Raw genomic sequence first — 22810 nt, forward strand, 5'->3', positions numbered from 1 at the left:
TAAAATATCATGTATGAAACGAGATGCCAGTCCAGGTTCAATGCACGATACTGGATGCTTGGGGCTGGTGCACTGGGACGACCCAGAGGGATGGTGTGGGGAGGGAGGAGGGAGGGGGGTTCAGGATGGGGAACACATGTATACCCGTGGTGGATTCATTTTGATGTTTGGCAGAACTAATACAATTATGTAAAGTTTGAGAATAGAATAAAATTAATTTAAAAAATAAAAAATAAAACTCAAAAAAAAAAAAAGAGCAGGGAGATGGATAGGCAGTGTCAGTACCCTGGCCGTGTCATTATAAATCCAGGCTCTTACCATTTTATGTTCCTCCATCCTCAGTCATTGGCTCCATTCTCAGGCTGATGGAAAAATGTCTTCAGCGATTCCAAGTATCCTCTCCAGACATGACAACACCTTGAGAAAGAAGAGATAGCATCTCTTTTTGTTCTTTTAGGCAAGGAAACGTTTCCCAGAAGTCTCCCATGTATGACTGGTCAGAATTTGGTGACTTTCCCATTTCCAAATCAATTACTGACAATAGGAATGTGATCACCTTAAGGTCAATCAGACCCATCCCTAGGGTGGGTGAAGGTGAATTCCCACCAAGGCACATGGCTGCTTGCAAGAAGGTGAACATCTGCACAAAACCTGGATTCTGGTAGTGACAGGAGTGGGCAATGGAAGCTGATAATGAGTCTGCCCCATGCCCCTCTCTTTTTCTCTCTCCTGCTGTTTCCCTTTGCAAGACATCCAATAACGTCCCCCTTCACGTATACTTAGTGTTTAGTCACGTATTAACTGCAAACTACAAATTCAGTCAACACTCATGGAACTCATACTACATGCCCAATACTATGTGAGGAGCTGAGGACTAGAAGAAGGAAAGACAGGGGTCCCAATCTCCATGATTTAATGGGAGAGGCAGAAAATTAATGAATTTCATAGTACAGTGATAAGTGCTCTATGTACGTAATCTAAGGGTGCTATGGGAGTTCTAAAGAATGAATAACTTCATAAGGAACTTCACAGTAAAACAAACGGAATATTCCAGCTGAGCTTTGAAAGATAAGTAGGTAATCAAGGAAGAAGGATATTCAGGCAGGGAAATTAGCTAGTACCAAGGACCAAGAGGGCATTGGGCTGGCAAGTCAATACAAGTGTAAGATGGCAGTGAGGTGCTGGTTTAAACAAAGAATCAAGGCATCTGGGGGAAGTTTTGGGTCCTGATTAGCAACTTGTTTTATGCTGTTTAAGAGACATCATCAGTGGATATCATCCCTAAGAAGCTCTGAGAGAGGTTAAAGCTAATCATAGCATTCAAACACAAACAGCATATTATGAATCAACTATAGAGTGGCACTAGTGGTAAAGAACCCATCTGCCAATGCAGGAGACATAAGAGATGCAGGTTCGATCCCTGGGTGGGGAAGATCCCCTGGAGGAGGGCGTGGCTACCCACTCCAGTATTCTTGCTTGGAGAATCCCCATGGACAGAGGAGCCTGGTGGGCTACAGTCCATGGGGTCGCAAAGAGTCTCACACAACTGAGGCGACTTAGCACACAGCACATTAGAGATGACACACCTCTCAGAGACCCCCAAATCTTCCTCTCACTTCACAATCACACTTCTTGCAAGTGATATCCACACTAACAATCTTCTTACTTCCATTCAATCCTTAATCCCAATCCTCTGAGGTTAGCGATATGGTAGTTATTCCTGCAAAGGTCACCAGTGGCCTCGATAACTATAAAAACATAATAAAACCAACAACAAAATAACTCTTCTTACATCCCACCTTCCAATCACATGAACTACTTATAATTCACAGATTACATCGATTAATACATTTAGAGACCATAGGTACTGAAAGTATGAATTCTTTCTCCCTTCAATATAAAATTAAAATTAAAAGCATTCCTAAATCATAATCTTTTCCATAGGGACTTCATTTATCATATTCTGTCCAAAAAAATTCCCTTTCTCTGTACCTCTGCTTTATTGCTTATTTAAACACATGCCCACCAATTGAGTAATCCAGCAATAAACATACTCATACCTCATTTGTAGTAGGTAAATTGTGTCCCCCCCAAAAGATAAATTCATCCAGAACCTCAGAATACAATCTTATTTGGAAGAAGAGCCTTTGTAGATGTAATGATTCTTAGAGATGGAAATACCAGATCACCTTACCTGTATCCTGAGAAACCTGTACTCAGGACAAGAAGCAACAGTTAGAACAGGACATGGAACAATGGACTGGTTCCAAATTGGAAAAAGAGTACATCAAGGCTGTATATTGTCACCCTACTTATTTAACTTATTTGCAGAATACATCATGCAAAATCCTGGGCTGGATGAAGCACTAGGCAATCAAGATTGCCTGGAGAAATATCAATAACCTCAGATACATAAATGATACCATCCTAGTAGCAGAAAGCAAAGAGGAACTAAAGAGCCTCTTGATGAAGGTGAAAGAGGAGAGTGGAAAAACCTGGCTTAACACTCAACATTGAAAAAACTAAGATCATAGCAACCAGTCCCATCACTTCAGAATAGAATACAATAGAAGGGGCAAAAGTGGAAACAGTGACAGATTTTCTTTTCTTGGGCTCTAAATTCACTGTGGCCGGTAACAGCAGCCACAAAATTAAAAAAAGACACTTGCTCCTTGGAAGAAAAGTTATGACAAACCTAGACAGCATATTAAAAAGCAGAGACATCACTTTTCCAACAAAAGTCCATATAGTTAAAACTATGGATTTTCCAGTAGTCATGTATAGATGTGAGAGTTGGACCATCAAAGGCTGAGCACTGAAGAACTGATCCTTTGAACTATGGTGCTGGAGAAGACTCTCGAGAGTCCCTTGGACAGCAAGGAGATCAAGCCAGTCAATCCTAAAGGAAATCAACCCTGAATATTCATTGGAAGGACTGATGCTGAAGCTCCAATATTTTGGCCACATGATGTGAAGAGCTAACTCATTTGGAAAAGACCCTGATGCTGGGAAAAATTGAGAACAGGAGGAGAAGGGGTGACAGAGGATAAGATGGTTGGATGGCATCACCGACTCAGTGAACATGAGTTTGAGCAAACTCTGGGAGATAGTGAAGGACACGGAAACCTGGTGTGATGCAGTTCATGGGGTCTCAAAGAGTCAGACATGACTCAGCTACTGAACAACAACAACAAGATGTAATGAAGGTAAAGATCTCTAGAAGAGATGATTTTTGATTAGGGTAGGCCCTAAATCAAATTGATGAGCTTCCTTGTAAGAGATAAAAACAGAGAATCACAGAGACACGTGGGGAGAACACCACATGAAGATTAAGACAGAGATTGGAGCAATGCTTCTACAAGTCAAGGAATACCAAGAATTATTGAAACCCCCAAAGCCAGGGGAGAACATGGAAACAGATTCTTCCTCAGAGCCTCCAGAAGGAACCAACCCTGCCTGATGGGGACTTCTGGCCTCCAGAACTGTGAGTGAACACATTTCTGTTGCTTTAAGTCATGCAGTTACAATAATTTGCTATGGCAGTCCTAGGCAACCAATACATTACTGTGTAACGTTTTGAATTAAAATCAGGGAATTTTTTATTATAAGAAGACGAAACTCACTCCAGTTAGCTCAGGAAGAGGGGAATTTATTTTTAAGAACTGCAATCTCACAGGACACAAAGATGAGAAATCAAGCCTCCTGCTTTTGGATCTGGAAACCAGGGCTGGAACGAAAAGTAACTCTCCATCTCCCAGAGACATCTAATAAGCTCTCTCATATTGCTCCCTTTGTGAGTCATCCCATGCTGTCCCCTGGCTGGCTTCCTTTGCTTCATCACTCTCTGGATATGTGTGGTTCATTAAGGTGTCTTCAGCCCCAAGTCTCTGTAAATTTCAGCTTTGTTCCCCACATCTGACTTTGTCTCTCCAGCATCCTAATTACAAATTGTCAAGTAAGAAACTGGGTTGGCTTTGCTTAGTTGTTAGTTGACCCTGACAAACCATCAGGTGCCCATCTCTGGCCTATATGCAGCACATGAGGGGTGGAGCCCTGTGGCATGAGGGCTGTGCCTCCCAGGCTTTGGGCAAGAACTCCCCCTGTAGAGTTCACAGGAGTGCAGGTGAAGCTTGGCCTCTCTGGTACAATCTGGTCGTTTTTCTGCCTTCTTCACTAGACTGAAAACCCCTCGAGGACAAGAATGTAGGTCTCAGTGCCTGAGACGTGGTAGATATTCAAGATGAGTTTATTAAATACAAAGGAATTAGTTGAGCTTTGTAGAATTATATCTATTCAGTAGACCAAAAAAGGTAAATGTTTACGCCACTTTCTGTGTTCACTGTTTATGTCACTTTCCTGACAGAGTGGTCATTTTAAAGCTAACTTCCTTCCCTTAGGTCATTCTTGGAAATAGTAGAGAGATTATCTCTGTTTATTTCATAAAATGACACTCACAAAGCCACACAACCTCATCAGGTCCCTGATGAGTGGATATAAGGTAAACAGTTGTCTGACCTCTTTCTCTCTCTATTGGTGTCCAAACACCCTAGTCTTTTGGCCCATGCTATGATCCTTCTTAACAGAGAGCTCAGGCAAAGAGGTTGTTTGAGTTATTCTTTGCCTCTCTTTCCTTTTCTTGTCTTCCCTTTCAAAAAATGGATTTTCCCCTCCAGAGAAGATCTCTTTCCAACTTTTTTTTTAAGTATAGTTGATTTACAATGTTGAATTCTTTTGCATACAGCAAAGTAATTCAGTTCTACATATATATATATATATGTATAGAGACACAGAGAGAGAGATCTTATTTTAACAAAACAATCTGATGGAACATTCTTTCAGGAGCCTGTTTAGCTTTCTAGAAATTTTTCCTTTGCTTTGGCTACCACTAGTTTGTTGAGTGGAGAAGGCAATGGCACCCCACTCCAGTACTCTTGCCTGGAAAATCCCATGGATGGAGGAGGCTGGTAGGCTGCAGTCCATGGAATCGTGAAGAGTCGGACACGACTGAGCGACTTCACTTTCACTTCTCACTTTCATGCATTGGAGAAGGAAATGACAACCCACTCCAGTGTTCTTGCCTGGAGAATCCCCGGGACGGCGAAGCCTGGTGGGTTGCCGTCTATGGGGTCACACAGAGTTGGACACGACTGAAGTGATTTAGCATAGCATAGCATAGTTTGTTGAGACCCTTTCCTAATAGCCTCTCCCTTGGGTCTAAACTTCTCTAAGTATATAGTGCTGTGTCAGGGCCTGGTGAAGATAAGAAATAACAAAAGATCCAGAAGACATAAACTCAGTTACTGCAGAGTTCATGCAGTGTGGAGCACCCAGCTAGGCCAACACTGGGAGGGCCCAGGAATCTTCAGGGCCTCATTTGCATGAGATTTGCAAATTAAAAGGATCCTGGTCAGGAACCCATTCTTCTCAGGCTGGTGGGGAAAATCTGATCATTGTTGTGCTAATCAGGTGGACTGACTCAGCCTAGGCAGGGGAGGAGGGAGAAAGGTTAATTCCCAAAACCATTCCCTTTCTCCAAGCCCAGCAGCCAGCATCCCTCCTGGCTCATCTGAAGGCCCCACAAATTGTCATTAAAGCTGCCCCAAAGGAGAAATATTGGAAAGGGAATATATGTAGGAATCTTTTAAAACCCTGCAAGACCTTCACACCATGATTCCTTCTGTGATGAATTACAAGTACCGAAACCTAAGTAAAATAACTTGTCCCTAAATTTCTAACTTTAAATATCAATACATCTCATCAATACATATCATCTCTTCTATGTACCAGCAAGAGGTAGCCATAGGTGGTGTCAAAAAGCTGTGTAGATGGCAGACCCCACACACAAGGCATTATGGCAACACACACACACCACACACAAGGCATTATGGCAACACACACACACATCCCACACACAAGGCATTATGGCAACACACACACACCACACACAAGGCATTATGGCAACACACACACACATCCCACACACAAGGCATATTATGACAACACACACACACACCTTGTCCAGAGAGATAAATGGCCCAATTGTCCTGCAACCAAAACCCAGTTCCCAGCTGGCCAGATTTCCAGAGAGCTAAAGCTGAGGGAGGCTGGTGTCCCCGGCATGGGGTAACTGCCAGGGTCCCCCATCAGGTAACCAGTAACTGTGAATGAGTGTTTCTTATGAATGAATGGGACCACTGGGCAGTTTGACCAACATTAAAACAAAGCATCGGATCTGGAGTCTTGAACATCCACAGAAAGGGCCTGAACCAGAGGAAGCTAACATAGAACATGGGACCTCTCCTCCCTGGAAAACTACCCTTCCACCCCAGCCATCCGTTTCCCAATTCTCTCCTCACCCTGCTGAGAGCTCCCAGGCGGTGTCCTACCCACCCAGCTCACTTCCTATTCATTTATTCACTCATTCAACAAACATTAACAGGCACCTACTGTGTGTCAGCCAGTGTGCCAGGCCCTGGAAAGACAGGGAGGCCAGACCCAGCCTGCTTGCCAGCCCTGCTGGGGACAGGGAGGCAGCCATTCCTCTGCTCCTCTCATCCCAGGCACGCACCACGCCAGGCCAGCTCTTCAGAGAACTACGGCTTCTCCATTTCTTCTTCCTGACACTCACCTCGTGCAGGAGCAGTGGCTCAGAAAATCTTTCTTTTCACTCGCATTATAGGATTTTTTTAAAAGCAGCAGCAGCCTTACCTTCCAAGAAGCCTGTGGCTTAGCCTAATATTTATATGTATTTGCATTTCCTTTGTACACATGGATGGGGAAAGAAAGGGTGGGGAAGGGAATTTGGCTGGGAATGAAAATTAGCCCTGAGCCAATCCTCAAAGTATTATTGCAATTGCCAATTTAAAATCAAGATGCAACTTGTTTAGCTAAAATTCAGATTATTTCCATCACTCCCACCCTGACTCTTCATCCCCTGCAAACTTGCAGCTCCTTAGCTGGCCTGTGCATCACTCCCAGTCATATATGAGGGAGCTATATTTGGTGTTACTCTTAGATACACTGGAAATTTTCTAATTCTGCAGGTTTGGGTCATTTTCAGAGAGCTCTGTGGGCACCCTCTGGTGGCTGACTGAAAATTTTACCTGCAAAAATTGCAGTGGAACTGAGATGGCTTTATTTGGCAGTCGGGCTTTGCAGTTGGACGGTAAACATTGTAAGTTTATTTGCTGTACTTTGTACCACCTCTTTCGTCACACGATGCATGGCTGGAACCATGGCTCTGTGGCCTGTCAAAAGGATTGGCACCTTATAGAAAGGGCAGAGCTAAGGCATGAGGCCTACCTGTGGGGCAGTTTTTTCAAGACAGCCGGAGTGAGGAGGGTGAGGACAGCCCTTCCTTGGGCTCTCAGAGGACTCACCCAGGAGGAGAAGCCGCTGCAGGCCAGGCTTGAAGGGCTTTCTTCCCAGACTTCCTGTTTCTCTGCTGCTCCTAGGAGCAGCCATTCCTAAGAATCATCCTGATCTGCAGGAAAGAGCACCGATGGAAGAGTGGAGGAGAGGCAGGAAGAAAAACTCTCTCCACCTGAGGATGCCGCCCCAAGCCCTACAATCAGAGAATCTGAAGCGCACAGCTGCTCTGTCAACACAGTAAATACCCACACCTGATTTTCCTTGGCTCTTTCTCCAGGGATTTTATTAGTCTCGGGATACCCCCTCAAAGTCAGCTCAGATGGCCTTTATTTTGCAAAGAGTGAAGAACTAATGTGATGTCACCCAACCTGCTGGGGACAGGGGAGATTCAAGATTGGAGTTTTCTCACCTGCCCATTGATGCTGGGGAATATTTACCTGCAGTGGTCTCAGTCACCCCTACCCTGCACTCTATCAGAGCAAACTACTCTTGACCAGCAAATCATGATGAGACCTCTAAAGGGCAAGGTCTTAGGGAAGGGTACACTTGAGGGTCAGGAGAGTAGCCATGTCACAAGTGGGTTCCAGAAGCTGGCAAGAGAACCCAGTACTCAGATTCCAGGTTCCCTCCATAGGCTTCATTTGGCCCAAACACTACCGTTTACCTGGAATCAAAGAGGCGCTGTCTACTGGGAGCAGCCTTCTTTATTGCTACCATTTTTCATTTGCTTTCTTTCACAACCAGGCCCCAGGGCAGAAGAGAAGGCTGGTGAGCCATCAGTCACCCCACACTGACGGGGGCAGCCCCATTCTGCCCCGCTGGGTCTGAGAGCACCACTGGAGCAGACAGTATCTTTGGTGGGCAGCCCAGAAGCTAAGATGTGACTGGAGCACAGCGAGAAAAAAAACTTTAAAAACCAGTGTGACCACACCCTGGGAATAGACAGATCAACTAGGTTCAGAGCCATTAGCCTGGAGGCAGGGCAGTCTGGGAGCTCCTGTTGAATGTGAGCTGATCTCATGGGTTTCTCCCTTTAGCCTGTGCTTCCAGCAGAATGCAAATACTATGGCAAGGTTACTATGTGTCAAGCCCACGGAATGGAGTGGACAGCGTGCTCACTGCAGCTAAAGATGCAGTGCAGCCACCACCTACCCTAAACCCTTCATGCAGATGAACTCATCAGCCCTGGTGACAATCAAATGAAGGAGGTGCTGCTGCTGCTGCTAAGTCGCTTCAGTCGTGTCCGACTCTGTGCGACCCCATAGACGGCAGCCCACCAGGCTCCCCCGTCCCTGGGATTCTCCAGGCAAGAACAGTGGAGTGGGCTGCCATTTCCTTCCCCAATGCATGAAAGTGAAAAGTGAAAGTGAAGTTGCTCAGTCGTGTCCAACTCTTAGCAACACCATGGACTGTAGCCTACCAGGCTCCTCCATCCATGGGATTTTCCAGGCAAGAGTACTGGAGTGAGGTGCCATTGCCTTCTCCATAGTATATGATAGCAGTACCATTTTACTGTTGAGGAAACAGAGTCATAAGTAAGTAAAGTGTTAGTCACTCAGTCGTGCCCGACTCTTTGCGACCCCATGGGCTGCAGCCCACCAGGCTCTTCTGTCCATGAGATTTTCCAGGCAAGGATACTGGAGTGGGTTGCCATTTCCTTCTCCAGAGGATCTTTCCAACCCAGGGATCGAACCCGGGTGTCCTGCACTGCATGCAGATTCTTTTACCAACTGATCTCCAGGGAAGCCCTTGTAGAGTCATAGAGGAGTTAAACAAGGTTACACAGCTAGCAAGAGGCAGAACCTGAATTCAAATCCAGGCAACTAGACTCCCGAATCCCAGCTCTAATTGTTACACTCTACCACCTGTCTCCCAGGGCAGTGTTGCAAAGCTCCCACTTGTTAGGTGTTGCAAAATTTCTGCTAGACGTTGGTGAGCAGCCCTCTGGCTTTGTGGCCCGCCGAAGAGCCCAGGGAGTGGCCCTCCTGCCCCCTAGAGCTGATGTGGAGAGGGCCCTGGCTCTGGGCACTGCTCCAGGGATCTCTTCCAGGAGCTTGGGGTTCACTGCCACTTCTGACTAGCAGAGTAACATGAGTCTTGACTCTGCCCAGGTAGCCTGGGTCTGTCTATCTAGGGCTTCAGACCTGGGCTGGTGTCCCTCTCTCCCTTGGCCGGATTATTCCGATTACCCTGGAAGCACAGATATTTAGTTTATGGGACATAAAGACAGAGCCAGTTCCTTCACTGAGCATCAGGCTCCCCAGGGCTCTGCTTAGACAGCCACTCAGGAAATTGGGGAGGGGGGCTCAATCCCAGAGCTGCTCTGAGGAGGCAACATCCATAGGGTGTTACTCTACTTTCCATTTGCATTAACACTGATTAAATCAAACACTTAGCTATTTGATTAAGAAATGTCTCAGACAGATTTTCCTCCTTCCTCACTTACTGATCACATACCTGGCCACCTTCCAAAAGAGATCTGGTCTTTGTCTTTTAAGATTTGTATTCTGGCAGGTTGAGTTTTATCGAATGGGATCAACACCATGACACCAACGTTAAATTGCCTGGTGCCTGTGCTGGCTGTTTCCCATCTGTCCCTCCAGATCTCACTTCACACTTCTCCAACTGCTCTGTGTGCCCCAGGGAACTGACCTACAGGGGGCCATCAACAGGTTCCTGTTCTTCTGGCTTTTGTTGAGTCCACCTAGTGGTCACTGGCAGTAAATAAGTAGGCAGGAGATGAGAGAAGTCAGCGGGGTTGTCTCCCTGGCTCCCCTCCTGCCAGGCTACCATGGATTATCTGTGTCCCTCTACTGAGGCCACAACTCATATAGCCCAGTAACCATTGATAGTTATAAACTACCCCCTGACACTTAATAGCTTAGCTCTGTGGGCAACTCATCTCTGTCCCACATGGCATAAGCCAGAGCAGCATGCCTAGGGTTGGAGAATCCACTTCCAAGATGGCTAACAAGTTGGTGCCGGTTATGGTCTGGGCGAGCTTAGTCAGGGCTGTTAGCAGAGGTAACAGTTTCCCAGGTGGGCCTCCACTTGGGGTTGTTAAACTTGCTCCCAGCAAGTGTCCAAGGGAAAGGAAATGGAAGCTTCTAGTCTTTAAGACCTGGGCCTGGAAACAGCTATACAAACTTCTGCCAGGTTCTGTTGGTCAAAGCAGTTGATGAGGTCTCTTTGATTCAAGGTGAAAGACCACAGACCCCCACTCTTGATGAAAGGAGTATCAGAGAATTTTATCCGTCTTTAACCCACCACATTTTGTAAGTGCCCCTCCTATGGCTACCCACTCCAAGATCCACAGCCAGTCCCTCCCTTTCTCCATGAGGGTGTGGAGCAGCTAGCTCCCCATTAGTGTTCATCCCAGGGTTCTACAGTTTCCCTGGTTTGATTTCCCTAAACTCTGATCACACATTTCTAACAGTCTCTTTATTAAACTCCTCCTCAAAACATCCAGTTGCTGTGTACCCAGGTATTTGGTGGGATCCTGGCAACATTCCTCTGCAAAGTTCCCACTTGCCCCCCACAGGTATATCCCCTGAAACCACCTCCTTAAGACCTTTCCTGCAAACTCCCACTAGCCCCCAAACTTCCCACACTCCGTCTGCTTCCTGCTTTACCCAGTGCTTTCCTTCTGGCCCTGGGAGAACTCTGCTCAGTCATTAACTGCACAGACTTATCAAAATAATTACTGCCTTCCTGCTTCCAGGGTGCTCCTGGCTTCCTATCCACCTCACCCAGAAAAATGTTAGCACTTTTATAGAACTCTATAGTCAAATCTAAAGCCAAAGAGAAATCACTAAAGACAGATATTTGTGACCCTCCAGTTAAGCCAATAAAGGACTCCTCCTGGTCAAGCTAGGCTTTCAGATCCCCTCAGACCACACTGGCAACCTCCAAACCTTCCTGCTTTCAGCCTCCCCTAGATGTTTACCTTGACCTAGGGTCTCCATGCAGAGCTTGAAGATCTATTTTCCTTTCTTTGACTTTTTCATGAGGACTTTCATGCTTTTAATGTGGGAACTATAACTGATAAATTCAGAGCCAGGGCAAAAGGGCATATTTATTGCTCCAATGCCTCGTTTCATTCAAAGACAAGTATATTTCCAGCAATTGAGAAGGAACAAAGGTTCTATTTCTATGACACTGTAAAAGATAGCATTTTCTGGATTCTTATCTGGAACTCTGATAGTTACGGTATCTGTCATGTACTTAATCAGCAGAGCCGAGAAAGGCAGCACTAAACTATTTCTAAAGCACTTTCTCATCTTCTATTACTTCTAGCATGTCTTTTCAATATTTAATTCATTGACGAAATATTTTTTGAACACTTGCTATATGTGGCAGTACTGGGAAGAATGATGAACAAAAACAGATGGACGAGAAGACACATGACTCAAAGAATTCCACAAATAAATCTAAGATAACACATCGCAATACCAGTTTCCTTGTAATATGACGGTGTAGAGAAGGGAGATAGTGATAATCAGTCAGGTCAGAGATAGGTATCTGTCAGCCTTAAGTTCCACCAATGCTCTTGCCCTCTACCAAACTCAGCACTGCCCAGGGGATAAGGTGAAACAGCTAAAACGAAAGTGTTAGCCCTGCTGCTTGTAGCCCTGAGCTGCTAAGTGCTTAAGACCTCCACCCACAGCAGCCCTGTCAGGTCCCTAGTCCAACACACCCACCCTTTGAGATATCAGGAACCCTGGGCACCACTCCCATCAGTGGCAGGCATATGGAGTCCATCCTGGTAAGAGGCTTCTTCTGAAGCACAGTGAAGTTGCACCTTGTCAAGGTCTTCCTCATGATGTCTACCTGTTGCCATGTTAAGCTGCCCAAGTTCTCTCATCCAAGCAGCCCCTACCCCATTATCTGAGATGCCTCAGGGGAATGTTGCCAGAGATGCCGGTGGCATATTGTCCAGGTCTTTTTTTACATTTTTTTTTTAAATTGAAGTATAACTGACTTATAATGTTACGTTAGTTTCAGGTATATAGCAAAGAGATTCAGTTATACATACATATATGTTCTTTTTCAGATTCTTTTCCCATATTGCTGTTGCTGTTTAGTAACTAAGTCATATCCAACTCTTTGTGACCCATAGACTGTAGCCTGCCAGGCTCCTCTGTCATGGAATGTCCCAGGAAAGAATACTGGAGTCTTTTCCCATATAGGTTATCATAAAATATTGAATAGAATTTCTGATGCTATACAGTAGATCCTTATCTATCTTATATATAGTAATATGTATATGTCACTCCCAACCTCTCAGCTTATCCCTCCCTGCCTCTTCCCCCCCAGGTAATCATAAGTTTGTTGCCTACACCTATGACTCTATTTCTGTTTTGTAAGTAAGTCCATTTGTGTCAACTTTTAAATTATATAAATGTGATATCATATGATATTTACTTCACTTAATAATATGACAATATCTAGGTTCATCTATGTTGCTATAAATGGCATTATTTCATTCTTTTCCATGGCTGAGCAATATTCCATTGTGTGTGTGTGTGTGTGTGTGTGTGTGTGTGTACATATACACACATATACACCACATCTACATCCATTTGTCTGTCAATGGACATTTAGGGTATTTCTAAGTCTTGGCTATTGTTAATAATGCTGCCATGAACATTGGGGTGAATGCGTCTTCGAATCAGAGTTTTCTCTGGATATATGCACAAGTCCAAGTCTTTAAAGAACTGGGCTTTAACCTTCCCTTAGTTCATGTGCAAATGGAAGTCTTTCTACCATGAGTCTGGGCATTACTACCCTGATATTTAGTTTTAGTTGCTCCTCTCGTCATAGCTAATTATGGGTAAAAGTATACATTTAGGCAGTACCCAAGGTTCTCTGGGCCCATGTTCATCCTGTCTTCTAAGGAGAGCCAGGTGCAGTGGGCAGCCCGCAGGGATTCTGTGTTGCCCAGATACTGCCCGTGTAACTACAGCAGGCACTCCACCAAACCCTGCCCTTCCCTGCTCCTCCCTGCTGGTGTGTGCACAATGTGTGTCTGCCTCACAGCTGAGGCCTACGTGCTAGGATGACTGTTCCCATCTGAGAATGCTAGTCTGGTGAGGCAACAAACCATCACTGAGAGAAACATGAGTCAAAGTTGGATTTAAATGCTGGTGCTGCCACTTACCAGGTATGTGCTTGTGGGCACCATCCTGAAACAGCCTTGGTTTCTTCATCAACCAAAAAAAAATGAGATAATCATTTCCACCTTCCAAGAATAAATAAAATAACAACCACCCTAGGACACTGCTGGGAACCCAGAAGGTGTTTGACAAATATCACTTCCGCTTCTGTTCTGACACATCTGCTACAGCCAAAGACCCTCCAGCTAAGGCAATACTCAGCCATCTGCCTCAAGACTAAAGCAAAGGTGCCGATTATGAAAAACACACTCCATTTGCTGAAATAAAACACACTTCCCCAGAGTGAAGGACGGCATCCTGAACACTTTGGAAGCAGAGAAGTCAGATCCCACAAAGAACACCAGGGTGTGAGCTGAGTTAGGATTGCAGGTGCAGCTGGAGTGGGAGGCCTGCCAGATCTGTTGTTTTTGTTGTTCAGCGCTAAGCCGCCTGACTCTCTGTAACCCCGTGGACTGCAGCATGCCAGGTTTCCCTGTCCTTCACCATCTCCCAGAGCTTGTTCAAACTCAAGTCCATTAAGTCAGTGAGGCCATCCAACCATCTCGTCCTCTGCCGCCCCCTTCTCCTTCTGCCCTCAATCTTTCCCAGCAACAGGATCTTTTCCAATGCCAGATCTAAGAGATTCTGTTAATCCTGAGGGAGCAAGTGTGGATATGGGAAACATTTTGGATACAGTGGGCCCACCGCCCTAAAATGCTGCAGTGACCTTGACTCAAGCCAGCCAGTCCATGCCCACCCCCATCCCGTGAGGAAAATGATGGAGCGGCACAGACAAGGACCTGACACTTCTGAAATGGGTGAGCTAGTGCCACGCCACTTCTGGGACCAGAACAGGATCTGTGAAAGCGTCTGACGTCACTAACAACACTGACAAGTGGGCCTTGATGACTCTCCAAGCTGAGTCCAGAGGGAAAGAGCCTCCCTCTGCCTGGCTTGGAAACAGGCGGCGAGAGGCAGCATCCTCTGGGGCTCAGCACAGTGGGCTGGCCTCTGGAGCATCTGAATAAATGTGTGTTGTTCTGTGCGCCCAGACTGCCTTTCCTTGGGTGACCTTGCTGCCAGCAGCGTCTTTGTTAGCGCGTGGACTTTCATCATATTCAAAAGAGTCTACATTTGAAAGAAGTTAAGCTGAAGGAAGCTGGGAAAAAAAGGATTCAGAGAAGGCCTGCTGGGATAGCACAAACCTTCAGCCAAGGGCCCGAGTGGATAGTTCGCAGAGGAGGCTTTTTGTCTCACACACACTTTTCCAAAAGCAAGGCTCACCCGAATCACCATGATCATCGTCACTATTATTGAAAGTTGACCATGTGCCCAGAACTCTCCAGAGCATATCACATCTCTTCTGGAATTTGACTCTCACAACCACTCTGTGAGGTAAGTGTATCTCTATTATCACCAGCCCCAGGTCATTCTTGTTAATAACTGATAAAGCTGCAATTCTCAATTTATGAAGAGTAATGAAGAAAAGGGCTTCCCTGGTGGCTCAGTGATAAAGAATCCACCTACCAATGCAGGAGATGCTGGTTTGATCCCTAGATCAGGAAGATCTCCTGGAGAAGGAAACAGCAACCCACTCCAGTATCCTTGCCTGAGAAATTCCATGGACAGAGCCTAGCAGGTTATAGTCCATGCGGTTGCAAAGAGTGGGACACAACTTAGCGACTAAACCAACCAAACAACAACGAAGAAAAGTATAGCATCTTCAAACTAGAGTCCCCTCAGGATAAGGACTTCAAAGTTATAGACTCTAAAGGGGTCTTCAAGCTGCCCTAGTCACTCCCTCCAGCTTCCTCTGTTTCTAAGGGCAAGAAGGATGGGTCCCTAGGCCCTCAGTGAAATATCACCTCTTTACTGTGCTCTTCCCTGTTGGCACACACTGTAAATTATATTCGGGAGGTTTTCAGTACTGCCTTCTTATCCTATCTTCTTATATACATATATATATATATATATAATTTAATTATTTGCTTATTTTTGGTTGCACTAAGGCTTTGCTGCTGCATGTGGACTTTTTCTAGCGAGTGGCAGCTACTCTTTGTTGAGGTCCATAAGTTTCTCACTGTGGTGCCTTCTCTTGCTGCACAGTGTGGGCTCTAGTCCCGCAGGCTTCAATAGTTGTGGCATGCAGGCTTCATTGCTCTGCGGCGTGTGGAATCTTCCCAGACCAGGGACGAAACCCGTATCCACTGCAGTGGCAGCCTAGACTCTTATCCACTGCACCACCAGGGAAGTTCCTTAATCTCGTCTTCTTATTTAGGAAGATCAGAGCAAGATCCAGCCCCTTGTATGACCTGTGATTCACCTGTGCCCCTTGCTCAGAAGAAAACCACACTGGATTTTCTGCTTTGCTGTCACTGCCTTAAAATTCTTAATAAAATTTTTAACAAGGGATCCTGTATTTTCATTTTGCAATGAGCCCCACAAATGTCATAGCTGACCCTGGACAGAGCTTTAGGATTAGGGCAGGGAGAGGCAGCCATTCAAACCACAGTGAGTGTCTTGCCTGCACCCTCTTCTCATAAGTGGGCTTCCTGGTTAGAATACTGCATGTGATAAAGCGCACTGATGTGCCCCCCTTCCAACAAATGCAGATGAAATAGTTACTTGAAATGTGTCACTATGACAAGTTCAGTAGTAAATGTGTTTTTTCAAAAATTTAACTGTATGGTACCTGGTTTCAATTGCTAAAGACAGCCACCATCTCTCCCAGGTTTTACTTGATTTCATAAAAACCACAAAGAGCTCGCCACCTTTTCCTCATCACTGCTGAGTTCAGGAATTTCAAGTGTACAATCATAGCAATTATCACAATTTTGCGCAGATTTCCACAGCAAGACAGAGGGTCATAAGGAAGAAAAGGAACATTGTTTGCTGTCCAATTATGACTAGCATGTACGAACAGGACTAGAAGCCCTGATGTCAAAAACTCTTGTGTTGATCCTACCCTAGGCTTCTGGACATGCTTTAACAGATAAAGAGACAATAAGCCTAAATCGTTTTCCTAGGGCTGTGATCTGGAGAAGGCAATGGCACCTCACTCCAGTACTCTTGCCTGGAAAACCCCATGGACGGAGGAGCCTGGTAGGCTGCAGTCCATGGGGTGGCAAAGAGTCAGACACAACTGAGCGACTTCACTTTCACTTTTCACTTTCATGCATTGGAGAAGGAAACGGCAACCCACTCCAGTGTTCTTGCCTGGAGAATCCCAGGGACGGGGGAGCCTGGTGGGCTGCCGTCTATGGGGTCGCACAGAGTTGGACACGACTGAAGTGACTTAGCAGCAGCAGCAGCAGCAGGGCTGTGATCCCCTGAGATAGCACTTGTTTTTACCCAAAAACAAAAAGGAAAATATGAATAGGGAATCTGTTTGTGGAGACTTAGGGTCAGGCATGACTGAGGGACTTCACTTTCACTTTTCACTTTTCATGCACTGGAGAAGGAAATGGCAACCCACTCCAGTATTCTTGCCTGGAGAATCCCAGGGACGGGGGAGCCTGGTGGGCTGCCGTCTATGGGGTCACACAGAGTCAGACACAACTGAAGTGACTTAGCAGCAGCAGCAGCAGGTTCCTCCAAATCTTAATTTCATGGCACTTAAAAATATGTCAGCAATATGAACCCAGGTAGATGTAAAATATTAAGTAAAAAAATAAGCAGAGTTTCCAAGATTTTTAAAATGAGGAACCACAGGACTTCCCCGGTGGTCCAGTGGTTAAGAATTCATCTTCCAATGCAGGGGCTGTGGGTTTGATCCCTGATTGGGGAACTAAGATCCCACATGCTGCGGAATAACTAAGCCTGCGTGCCGCAACTGCTGAGCCCCTGCATCCAACTAGAGAGAAGCCTACACGCTGTACCAAAAGATCCTGCATGCTGCAACTAAAACCAGCACAGCCAATAAATAAATATTTTCAAAATAATTTAAAAAAGAAGCCACTATTTTGACAGGTCTATTAACCTCTCCCCGCCACACATACCATTTTACCTCATTAATTCAAAGCCCAGAGATTTTCCTTCTCTAGGTTTGGTGCTAGAATAGCTGACACTTAGTGATATTTATTCCAAGGCACCATTCATTCATTCATTCCCTCATTTACTTACAAGGTCAAGTCAAAACATGTGGTCTCCTGAATAGGCTAATAGTTTAGCATCCCTTCCACCAATGTGCTTTTTATTGTTTGTTCAGTGTCTGCTTAGTGGAGGTGGGGAAAGCTGACTTTACATTAATAAAAAATGAAAATATCTTTGTTTATAACCCACATGTCAGCTATTCTCTCATCCTCTGAGTATTTTCAAAGCAAAACTCCACTTGCAGAAGAGCATTGGTAAGCGATGTAATTTACCGACACATTTGAAATGGTGATATAGAAAGGCATTTACATCGTACAGGAGACAAAACTGTGCTTGAAAAATCCCAATACCACATGTGTAGGATGATATATGTTCCAGGTAGACAAAAGAAAAATGTATTTAAAATAAACCTGCTCCTTTTGTCCTCAACTTTTTCTTCTAACTCTTGCCCTCACTCACCTTCCTGTCTTCAAAGAATCTTTGGTATGTCGACAGAATTAGTGGATCCTTGGTTAATCCAGCCAGTATGACCAGGAAGCCGAACAAAAGCAGGAAAGTCGGCTCTAGTGAGCGAAGACCAGCATCTCAAGGTGGCTACTGAGTCTGTATTCTCCTCCCCTCTCCCAAGCATCTCTACTCCCGTGCCCAGCTACACCTACTCTCACACCTGCCTTCAAGAAAACTTACCTCCGCAGTGGCCCACATACCCCAGAAAAGCCAGACACTGGCACACTCTCTTAGTCTAACTCTAAAGGGATGCTACCCATCTCATACTTGCCTGGATTTCCTCCATCGGGGTCCAAGGACCCAGGGCCCACTCTGAAATTGCTTCTGTAAACTAGATGGATGATCCTCTCTGATGGGTCACCCTTATCTGGGATCTCTTCAGTAGAAGGCCTCCGGGCAAAAAAGATCGTAAGTTCTGGAAACAGAAGATAGGGAGTTAGAAGCCCTTAGGACTCTGGGTACCAGGGAGAAAAGGTCCCTGATGTGGCCTGCAGAGAGGGGAGGGGCATATAAGAAGCCAAGGGGAAAGTTCCCGCTAATAGACCTGCAGCAGGAGCTGTTCGAATTTCTACTTCTCCCTCTTTCTTTCTGTTCCAGAGCTCTTCTGAAGGCCCTCCTGGCATGTGCAGAAGTGCATAGTGACAGCTTCTTGCTCCCCTTTACTTCTTGCACAGTCTTCTCTCCTATCCATAGAGACGGCTACTCCTTAAGCAGTTTTGATAGAAAACCAACAGTGATGACCTAAAAACAAAAATCATTAACTGAGCCTCAGAATGATGGAACATCTCCAGAATGAGACACACAAAATCCTCCCCTCAGGTCATGTATATTGAATGGGTGTTACTCCCAGGCTTTAAATTATTTTAATATGCCTTTCAGGTCACTTTCCTCTCTGTATAAGCCCCGTACTGAACCATTCCTTTCTGTCATTGTTACTACCATTGCTGGTGCCCCTGAACAGCACTTAGAGCTGCCCTCTCTGCCCAATCTCACATTCTGGGTGGAGAAACAGGGAATACAGTAAAACAGCAACAACAAACCCAAATAGGATAAAGGGTGCAAGTGTCCAGAGACTGTTGCAGAAAGAAAGTAATAGAGAAATCAAGAGGAGAGAGAGCTTTAACCAGAGGCCCACGGAATAGGAGAAGCATTAGAAGCAGAGGTTAGTGGTGCTGATTGTAGACAAAAGGCAATTCTACTCAGGTGAAAGTGAATTCCTCAGTCCCAACTAGTCCGTTCATTCCAAGTGAAAGGGCTCAAGACAGTGGTGGTCCTAGACACGTTGGGCAACTGGCTCTGATTCATAGACTTTGCCAATTTCCATGGTGCCAATACTCCTTCTGTGGCCTGTTTCACGCTACCAACTTATGACTTTACACAAAGTTGTAAAGACACACACAAAGTTGACTGTGGCCAAGCACGTGTAAGTTGGTTCAATCACACTACAGGGGCAAGACCTCTGATACCTACTGCTTAAATTTAATCAAGTTCCACCAGCCCCCAAATAGCACTTGTCAAGATGGAGATGTACTTACACAAAGCACCAAGCAGCTACATCAAAACCTGATGTGCTGCCTTCATACATAGAATAGAGAATATGACCTATCTGTAGCTCTGCAATTCCCTGACTATTGTTTGTAATTCTCTGGTCCACCTCTAGTCTTAGTAAGTATTCCCTTCTGTAAAGGACAGGACATATTATCAGCCTCTGCTCAACCTTTTGGGCTAGAGAGAATACGTACCAGCCCAATCTATACTGTTACCACCATTGCCGTGCCCCCTGATAGCACCTCCCTAACTTCTGTCTGGATGTGCCTAACAGCAAGGTGGTCACATACTAACTATATCCATTCACAGTGATAAAATGGTGACTTTGAGCCTCCAGTCTGGTAACCTATACTAATAGAACTCCTAGAAGTAAATATACTTCAAGACCCTCTGAACTCAAAGCTGCTTTTTTGCTGCAAAGAGAAACTGGAAACATCAGAAAGCAAGAGTGAGGGTTCTTCACAGACCTCTAATAGGAATCTCAGCTTTCCCTGGGGCCCTTTCAGCATTACCCCTCTACCCTTTTACAGCCACTCAATAAACAAACTCTACTATGGGGGTCAGGCCATAGCAATACTTTAGGACCTACTACCAGCGCAAGTACAGTAGGGCGGTGGGAAGCAATTGGCTGAGGGTAAGAGGGAGCCTGTGAGAGACAGATGAGGCAGTGTCTAGTCTGAGTCTATACAAAGGACTTTTCTTCCATCCTATAAGTGTGTCAAAGGCAGAGCAGTTTCAAATGTAAGGATAAAAAAAAAAAAAAATCTCCCAAGTTCTCCCTTATCCTCTCTTCCAGTTGGAGATAAATGCAGGCTTTCTCAGAGAACAAGACAGAAATAAGAGACAAAAAAGATGTCCTGAAAAATAAATGTAAATATATATGTGAGAGGCTTTTTTTTTTTTACATCCAAATACTCCTGCCAATTATTTTTGAAGAACTTGGTTATGGTTCATTTGGAAAGAACTGTTCTGAGTAGCTGTTCTGAAAAGTAGTCAATAAGTCCATTTATCATTTCTTGGAGCCATCTGAGCTTTACAACCATCCTCTCTTTCTCTTGGCCTCTACCCTTTTGCTTTCCAGGTGAATTGCACTAAATTCATTATGAGAGATTTTATTGTCTCATATTCCCCCTTGCTAAATACCTGACTGATTTCATTGTTTTCATGAACCTAAAAACCTAATTGACAGAGGGATGTGTGTTCCCTTCAAATTGCACATTCACGCACTGGCGGGGGGTCTGAGTGTATATGAGCATTCCAGAGTCCCTGGATATCGATCCTGATATTGCACAATTTTCCAATAAAGATCTGAATCACACAGATATAAGTTAGCAGAAGTATTGAAAATCTTGGGCTTTCAAGGTGGCTCAGTGATTTAAAAAATTGCCTGCCAATGCAGGAGATGCAGGAGACACGGATTCAATCCCTGGGTCAGGAAGATCCCTTGGAGGAGGAAATGGCAACCCAATTCAGTATTCTTACCTGGGAAATCCCGTGGACAGAGGAGCCTGGCAGGCTGCATTCCATGGGGTCACAAAGAGTCAGACACGACTGAACACACACACGCGCATGCACTGAAAATCGTAAAGATGCACTGAATAAGAGATGCAGGTGGCTTCTTTGACTTAAAAAGCCTGCAGGCAATTGTGCGCCATGTTGAGAAGGGGAAGAGAATGCCACTGGGAGAGTTTATCATTCCTTAAATGTTTACATTTGTTTTCTCAGTTATAAAATTACCACATCCCTTTCAAGAACTCCACCAAATATGTCTATTGTCTGAAGAAACTGATTTTTTTCTTTTACTACAGCCTTCAAGATAGTCCAGGCTTCCCTTGTGTATCAGGTGGTAAAGAATCCACCTGCAATGCGGGAGATCTGGGTTCGATCCCTGGGTTGGGAAGATCCCCTAGAGAAGGGAAAGGTTCTATTCCTGGGCCCAGAAGTTCCACTGGAGAAGGGATAAGCTACTCACTCCAGTATTCTTTGGCTTCCCTGGTGGCTCAGCTGGTAAAGAATCCTTGTAATGTGAGAAACCTGGGTTCGATCCCTGGGTTTGGAAGATCCCCTGAAGAAGGGAAAGGCTACCCACTCCAGTATTCTGGCATAGAAAATTCCATGGATGTCCATGGGGTTGCAGAGTTGGACACAACTGACTTTCACGTTCAAGATAGTCCATGCATGACTTTTTAAAACACAGTTCAATAAGTCTGGGGGCTCTCTTTTGTCACAGGAGAGATGTGTGGGCTCACCAATTTCTTTAACATTTCTCTTCCCTAACTGCAGTGAAACACCATTCAGAACATTTGCAACACTCTCTCAGGAAGCATTGTTCATGACAGGAGAGAACCTAATACGGAACACACCTTGCACCTGACATTTTATAAACCTTTTCCTTCCTGCAGCAAAATCTTAAAATTTCAGAGTCAGATGAATTTATCTGCAGTGACCTTTACATTTTAATTAACTTCACTTTTGCTATCAGCAAAATGGGGAGAAACATATCTGCTGCTACCCTACAATGAAAAAAGAATGGATAGCTCGACTTCCTGGGGTAAAAGGCATTCCAAAGAGCACAGGGTAAGTGCTGGTGGATATAGAAGAAAAGCTTTCCAAGTAACTTACAATCCAAGAGACTAAGATGGGCCAAAGTCTACAACACAAGCCCAGAGACAACTCTATTCATTTATATTCCAGGATAAGACCTCCATCGTCCTTTCCTAATTTCCCAAGGTGCTTAGCACATTTTTATGTCCAATAAATGTGACTATGTAACTAAACGAAAGATGAATAGTCAACTGAATTAGTGTCTTATCTTTGGTTAACAGGTATACAATATTTATTCTTTCAAAATTGGAAATGGACAGATTAATAACTCTTGCTTTGAACTATAAAAGGTCCAAATATCCAAATGAAAAATGTCTTTTTGTTATCATTAGTGTAATTTTGCTATCATATCTTAATTTTATCCCATTTATCAACTTTCTAAGATACAAAGTAAAATGATAGAGTCTTATAGACATCTCCTGAAAAATCCAAGAGATGATCTCATCCCATATTTTACTTCTCAAATTCCTTTGGCATTCTTCTGTTTAACACCAGTCAAAATATCATCAATATGTTTTCATGTGACTTGCTAA

The 22810-nt window shown here is 44.7% G+C and overlaps 1 long non-coding RNA gene across 1 annotated transcript in view; it reads right to left on the reverse strand.

Annotated features, from left to right (window-relative positions):
* Positions 1–322: 322 nt before the first annotated feature.
* The window catches only part of LOC104985220, a 40675-nt gene continuing 18187 nt past the window's right edge, over positions 323–22810 (reverse strand). The window contains exons 2-4 of the long non-coding RNA XR_824859.1: positions 18670–18866; positions 18397–18540; positions 323–417 (exon numbers count right to left, since the gene is read on the reverse strand). This is a non-coding gene — a long non-coding RNA (uncharacterized LOC104985220). The remainder of the gene's footprint in view (positions 418–18396; positions 18541–18669; positions 18867–22810) is intronic.

This window comes from Bison bison, unplaced genomic scaffold, assembly GCF_000754665.1.
Source record: "Bison bison bison isolate TAMUID 2011002044 unplaced genomic scaffold, Bison_UMD1.0 scf7180017864041, whole genome shotgun sequence".
In the NCBI taxonomy this organism is placed as follows: Eukaryota; Metazoa; Chordata; class Mammalia; order Artiodactyla; family Bovidae; genus Bison; species Bison bison.